Raw genomic sequence first — 7893 nt, forward strand, 5'->3', positions numbered from 1 at the left:
CCTGGCGGCTTCTTGCATTCAAGCAAACATGCGTAGGAGCCCCCTTCAGACTTAATCTGTTCAACACAGGAAGGTTTGGTCCACAAGGTGTTATCCAGTGCTCCCATTCTGCCCAGCGCAAAAGAATTCTGCTAATGGAATGGAATTTCCCCCACCTCTAATCCCTATGTGCCCTCAAAATCAGCTCTGGGGGTGGGGTGGGGCAGCTTCTGGAGAAGATTTTGGGAGGAGGGGAATGGGAATGTAGTTACACCTGTGGCTGACCTTAAAGCCCAGGAAGACTTGTACATTTGCAAGCATTCCTTTGGAAAACCTGGTTCAAAACAGGATAGTAACCCATGCTTTAAATTGTGCTTGGAAATGCACCTGCTTCCCATGCGGCCAGTGTAGATAATCATGAGCAGGATTGTACCCAAGTGCTCATCCTCCATGCCTAAATCTGTGTCTTTTTTTTTAATCCTGCCTGGAAATTTCAGTTTAAAAAGTGGCTCAAGACAAGAAATGATTTTGCTTATTCATTATTAAATTGATACCCCACCTTTCTTTCCAAAGGAGCTCACGGCAGCAAAAACACAAATGGTAAAACAAATCATCTAAGAAATAAAACCACAATAAAAAACAGGACAAATACAAATAGAATGAATGTCCATGTTCCCATTGAATGCTAAGGTAATTCACGGCTTAGCGTAAGTGCACTGGCTCACGGGAAGAGGGTTGCTGCTGCGTGGCTCCTCCCCAGTCCTTTTATTTCGTAGCTCAGCGCAGATTGTGTTACAGATTGTGGTTAAAGAGACAGCTTAACCGCATCCCCTGTTCGGACAACACACTGAAACAAATCTTAAATATAGTTCAGCTCAGTTGTGGGGTGGGAGGAAGAGATCTGTGTGGAGCTCTGATTTCCAGCGCAAGACAATGACAAATGTTAGGAAGTTTAGCAGATGGGTTAGTAACTAAGGGGTTGTCTGTAAGACATATGTCAGGGGCGAATGTATTGCTTCAGCCTGCTGTTGCCTCCATTTTCTAGGTCTCTAGGACACTTTTATAAATCTTTAGGGATTAAACTAACCAATATCAGCAGGGAACGTCTTAAGAAATCTGGTGTCACAGGCTGACTGTGGCAGACCAGATTGCTTCTATTGTTGCCCTGCGTAGGTGCCTGTCGCTTGGTGCCAATAGCTTTAACAAGGAAAAACACTGCAATGTGTCATGTCACCTCCTCCTCTAAATGATTCATGCAGGCCTTGTTAAGGTGATGTGGGCCTCATTCTCAGATATCTGCGGTTTCCATTAGGAATTCCTTGAAAATTGACTCCCCAGGACACCTTTAGAGGTAACTTCAAAGGGTCTCATTAATGAATATCATGCCATTTATACAAGAGAGCGGACAATAGCATTAGAAAAACCTGTGTTCTCCTTGCTCTTTGGTTAAGTCAATGTATTAGCTCCATAGCAAGATAGAAAAGACAAAGCAGAAATCTGCTTTAACCAGATGTGGAGCTGATCAGTTATCAGTCCTGCTATTCTGTGGTGGTGAGATTTTACCATTAAAATAGCACAATTAACAAGCAGCTAGTTGTTAGAATTCACCTAGAGAGCATATTTGTGTGTGTGTGTGTGTGTGTGTGTGAGAGAGAGAGAGAGAGAGAGAGAGAGAGAGAGAGAGAGAGAGAGATTGCATGCCTGAATACTTTCAAAATAGTTTGTGAGCAAGATCATGCATAATTTCATTCCTGATTCTTCTGAAATACAATTTGTTTGAAACTTTTTTGCTCCAACAAGGAGTACATAAAGTGATGAACAGGCATATCAACAAGCAGGAAAAGCCTTTGCAAATCTTCTCTTTAAAAGCCTTCACATTATAAGAACATATTTCTTATGTATAGTTTGGAAACCAGTTTTAAACACAAGGATGGCCCTTCCAGATCAGACCAAAGGTCCAGCTAGTTTAGTATTCTGTTTCCCATAGGTAGGGCTGCCATATTTTGAATAGCAAAAGAGTGGGCACATTTGCCAACTTCTACTTTTAACTATGGATCACTATGCCAACTCTACCCATGAAAAAGAGGGTGTGTTCTGGAAAAAGAGGACATATGGCAACCCTCTTTCTTCTTTGGCGATCACTCGTAGCAGAGTAAGATTGTCTTCCATAAACATGGTTTTAACAATAAGTCTGTAAGTGACTGGAGGCCAATTCTGGACCCACACGTCCTTCCATTGGTTCCCAGGCGGGCGTTGATCACGGGGTGGATTTGCCAAGCGTGCCTTCCTCTTACCACGTTTCTCCCTTGTGTTCTGAGTTTGAGAGTCTTCAAAGTCCATGACACCTTTGGTAAAGGCTATTCTCCAACTGGAGCACTCACAGGCCAGTGTTTCCCAGCTGTCGCTGTTTATACTACATTTTTTTAGATTTGCCTTGAGACAGTCTTTAAACCTCTTTTGTTGACCACCATTCATTACGCTTTTAAGTTCGGAATAGAGTAGTTGCTTTGGAAGATGATAATCAGGCATCCTCACAACATGACCAGTCCAACGAAGTTGATGTTGAAGAATCATTGCTTCAACACTGGTGATCTTTGCTTCATCCAGTACACTGAAATTAGTTCGCCTGTCTTCCCAAGTGATGTGTAAGATTTTTCGGAGACACTGTTGATGGAATCTTTTGAGAACTTGGAGATGGCGTTTGTAAGTGGTCCATGTTTCACAAGCATACAGTAAGGTTGGTAGTACAATAGCTTTGTAAACAAGCATTTTGGTTTCCCTGTGAATGTCCCGGTCCTCAAACGCTCTGCACTTCAATCACTGTAGGCAACCCTACACAGTGTCCAAACAAATCCTCCAGGCAGTCCATAAATGAAGCATGGAGATAACAGCCCTTTCCTGCTGCTGCTCCCCAGAAGCCAGGTTGAGGAAGAAATAACCCATTTTCCTTAGGCTGCTTCCCCTATTTAAATTGCCCGTATTGTACATGTCATTAATATGCCACAGTAAATAGTGCCTAGAGCAGTGGTGGCCATGATGTAAACTGAAAAATGAATGGTTACAGGTGGGTAGCCGTGTTGGTCTGCCATAGTCAGGTATCTGAAGAAGTGTCCATGCACACGAAAGCTCATACCAGGAACAAACTCAGTTGGTCTCTAAGGTGCTACTAGAAAGAATTTTCGATTTTGTTTTGAAAAATGAATGGGTAGACATCCAAACTAATGCTCTAATTAATATGTCCCATGGCTGATATTTTATGGAAAATTAAGGACATTGCGAGAGCTTATCACAGATCTCTCATGGCTCATGTAGCTTGGATCTTGGAGTTGTTTTGCCAGCCAAACGTTTCACTGTATTTCGGATCTAATGTTACCAACAAACTAATGCCACTTTGCCAGAGCTTCTCCATGCAAGGAGCGGGGCAGGCTCCTGTCCAAGAAAGGGCTAAGTCTTAAAACATGACATTAAAGAAAGGTTGCTCATTGTTCCTTGTAACATTTGGTTCTGCCCAGACTCGGAGCCTCTGTTAGACACCTGGTTCAGCTACTAGGCTGAACGAAAACTGCAAACTTGGAGCTATCCCAAAACCTAGGGTTAATTAGAATGTCACCCTTCTTGATGGCTTTATCTACGTTATTACATGAAAACCTCAACCATAAGCAATAGAATGTTTATTTTATATATTCTCTCTCACACATGCATAATGTATCACTGCAGTTTTCATGTTTAGGAGGCGTCAAAAAGTATTTCAGTTTCAGTTAGATATGAATTTTAGGACTACAGTTTGGTAAATTTCAATCTATCTGGATTATTAGTATGGTAGACAGAAGGATGGTTTTCATGAAGACAGAAGTACAGTACCGACTGTGTTGAGACATGTTTTTCTACATTGATAAACAAAACTACTGAACATCACGTTCAACCAAATAAAAAAGCTATCTGTTCCGCTGAAGAATTCATACAATGCTCAGGGCAAGTTACAGCTGGCTTAAAGAGCAAAATCTTTTCTAGTTAAATGACTTATAAAACCATTACATCAATGAAGCTTTTCAGCAAATTTATTCAATTAAAGGGGATTTGTGCCATTTCAACAGTTACTGGATTATAACACACAAATTCTTGCAATTTCAAAATTTTAGAGAATCCAAGGCATGGTTTTAAACACACACACACTGTTTTCAGCTAGTAGTGTGGTAGAAGATAGAGCAGCAGAAGCAGGAGTCCAGCTAAAATGGCCAGTGTTTAGAATAGCCAGTGCTTAGATCATTTTTATTAGGTGATATCTTGTGCAGCAGCAACATAAAAAGTACAAGAATGCAAGTTGAAAAGAGAGTGATCGTACCAATAGAGATGGCCACTCCCACAGAGTCCCAAACAACGTTATCAACAAGGAACAATCAAAAGAGTTGTCCTGGCTCCAACCCATATTAGCTACATACTGAAGGCCCCAATCAACACATGACAACTATGGTTATGCCATGACAATGTTGCCTAATTGTGCCTTCTACCCATAAGAAGCAAGCACACTACCAGGAAAAAGTCTACAGTTCTGCCTCCACTACAGATTGCTAGGAGCTGTGGTCAGTAGGAGCTAAGCCCATGTGGTATAGTTTTTTTATTATTATTATTAAACATTTTCTTGGTTTACAAAGTGTGCGTAATGTCTCTCGTATTTTTCCATAAAGCATTGTTACAGATCAATTTTAGTTGTTGAGACATTAGGGAGGGGGGGGGAAGGAAGTGGGTGGGGTGGGGAGATGATGTTTTTATTTTCCTTAAAATATGTAGGGTTTGGTATCAGCGTCGCTTGTGTTGGTTCTCTGTCGTTTGCTTGTGTTCCTTTGGCGGTGAGGGGTTGCGATTGACGTAGGGTTTGAGTGTTCATTTGTGGTTGGCTGTGGTGGTCTTTGGTTTCCTGTGTGAGTGGGGTGGGTGGGTGTTTTGGATCAGGTTAGCCATATTGATTTGTATGCTGTCGGTAGATTTTTGTCATTGTCTTGTTGGGCTGTGTGTGCGATGAAGGGGGACCATACAGGGGTGAAGGTGTCTTCTTCTGTTTGTCCCCGTGCTAGTTTTAGGTTGCTGGTTGGTATAGTTCTTAAAAGTGTCTCCACCCAGCCATGAAGCTCACTCAGTGACCTTGGACCAGCTATCTTTTCTCAATTACCTACGTCACAGGCTTCCCATAGGATAAGACATGTCATGGGAGAACAATGCATGCAACTTTTAACTCCTTGGAGAAAAGGCGGGATAGAAATGTAATTAACTAAGAACACCATGGCTAGGAGAGCAGCAACTACATTTACAAGCACCACAATGACCCCAGACAACGTTAAAATCCTTCAGCAACACAAATACAGCCATCCTTTTGCCAGTGAAAACACTAAGATCATATAGAGATGGACTGCCATTCCAATCACGCAGTTGACAAGAGGCTTGGAGAACCCAAGGACTCTCCAGGAAAGAATTTTACATTTTGCCTTGGGATGAGAAGCTTTACTGTAGGATGCTATGTGAGAATAACCAATTCGTCTTTTTAGTGGGGAAGAGAGAAGTGTGAAATATACAATGGAAAATGGAAGGTGCAACAAGAAGATCAAGGAAGATACCTCCTGGAGCTGAAGCAGGAAAGAGAGTCAAGTCCCATGCTAGGGAGAGAAAAGAAAATTCAGGCTCCACAAGGCAAAACTTAACACGTGGAGGTATTTTTAACAGGTTGCATCCCTTTCTAATAATGATAGTTATTTTTCTGTCTTAAATTTATGCTGATATGGAAAGCAGGTCCCTGTCCAATCTGCTTCTTCCCATTGAACATAGTTAACAAAGGTGCAGGACTCCCGTCAACTTAAAGGTTTGATGTCATAATGGCGTTGCTAAAACATGATAACCTTATTATTCCACTTTTATGCTGGCATAAGAAATGTATGTCCTGGGCAATTTTGGAGGAAGGTGAGTGCTATATATACTTAATAAATAATAATAGCAACCCTATCTTTGTCCACCCAATGTAATGCAAGAAGGTTACACATTAGCACTTCACATAAAAGGCAAATGATGTTTACAAATGTTTTTGGGGAGAGACAACTGGTAAAACATATTACGCAGGCCAGTCGTCATATATACAAGCCTCATCCTGCTCATTGATAGAAGCACCTCTAAATATGAGGGATTTGTAGGGAAAATTGACATGTCTGAAAGCAACATGTATCCTTGATTAGAAAGTCAAAATCTCACCAACCGTTCTGAGATAATGCTCTCTCTTCGCTGGATTTCTTTATATATATATAAAGAGCTTACTCTGTGTGAAGGCAAACCTGTTGATCTTAATCTTTCAAGTTCCACATTACATTTATAGATGTTTCATTAAGTTCCATGCCAGCTTTTGCCAGGTAAAGTGGATGCTGAAATAAAGAGGGATGGATTTCAAACAACGTAGCTTCACAGGCACCGACGATTGTCTGACTGTTTTCTCTTCAGCAATGCCCTTAACAAAAACAAAACAAAAAATGGCTTTTGAAACTTCCCACGACCACATAATAAAAAGAAAATAGGGCTGGAATAGAATTAATGAAACAATAGATAAATCGACATCTACCAGAATTCTACTTGTGTTTTATATTTTCATAGTTATTGACGAGAATTTTGCATAACAGAATGTGGTTTTTAAAAATATATATTTTACTTAATTTTCAGATAAGTAAAAAAATTAGAAAAACAAAAAATCTTGCAAATACAAGATAATGATAATGATATAACAAAATGATATAATGAAAATAAGCTTTCATATTTGTCAAGGGGGCCAACAAACACCAAATAAATTAGTGTCCCCACATAACAAAGATTACTAATATTTCATCATAAAATGTGGAGTTATTTTAACTATTCCTGAAGTATCACTGAAGTATTTGGAAGTTCACTTATTCAATCATTCAGACAATTTCTATCCCACTTGCATTTCATGGAAATGCAGGGTGGCTAACATATTACATAATAATGCAATATAAAACAAAGAACATTTCAAACTAATTCCAGTAAAATAACACACGAATAAATCCAGCAGACACTAAAACTCAACCTAAACCAAGTCAAAAGTTACTTAATCAGCCAAAGCTTTATTAAAAAGCCATATCTTCAATCATAGTATACAAATAAAATAAATGAGTAATAATAAACACTTCAATAATAACAAAACCAATTTTGCAGAAGTAACAATATAGAAAAGTACTTAAAAGCTTGTTGTGTAATATTGTGATAATAAAGTTGTTCAGATGGTTTTTGAGAGCTGCATCTTTTCTTTTGCTATTCTTCGAGAGTTAAAGTCTACAGCTGGGTGCTTCCAAGAAATACACAGAGCAAATGTTGCTACAATTCAGTAACAGATCTGGATGCAATATCCTAAGTTAAGCAGCCCATTCCTGGGGCTTTTGAAACCATGCCTTACTCTTGGGGATATCAAGTTGAAAAATATGATATTATGGTAAGAATGTTAGAAGAAGGGAATCAGGATCATAGAAGTCTTTTATCAATAGAGCATGTTGCTGAATTTCTGAGAACCAAAAACCAAAGTTTGGCTGGGCAGATAATCAAGAACAAAGTTGGGAGCGGCTGGAAGCATTGTCTCAGATGTTCACTTAGAGTTCCACCCACAGTCAGTGTTGGAGCTTGAAAGGTAATGGAACCGGTTGGGGATTCCCATTTGATCTCCAACATGCATTCTTTTGTATGGAATTTATCATGTGCAGTTGAATCGATACAGCTGTTGAAAGGAAAACTTGCCGGGAAATGGAGCACAGAATTTAATGAGAGTCAAAGGAAGAAAGTTGATTCGCTCACTGTGGAAATGGTTCAATTTTGCAACAACTACTCAAGATATTTGACACTGATGTCAGTTGGAATTGTGTGGTCTGCTGATGT

Source organism: Lacerta agilis, chromosome 5 (genome assembly GCF_009819535.1).
Source record: "Lacerta agilis isolate rLacAgi1 chromosome 5, rLacAgi1.pri, whole genome shotgun sequence".
Lineage (NCBI taxonomy): Eukaryota > Metazoa > Chordata > Lepidosauria > Squamata > Lacertidae > Lacerta > Lacerta agilis.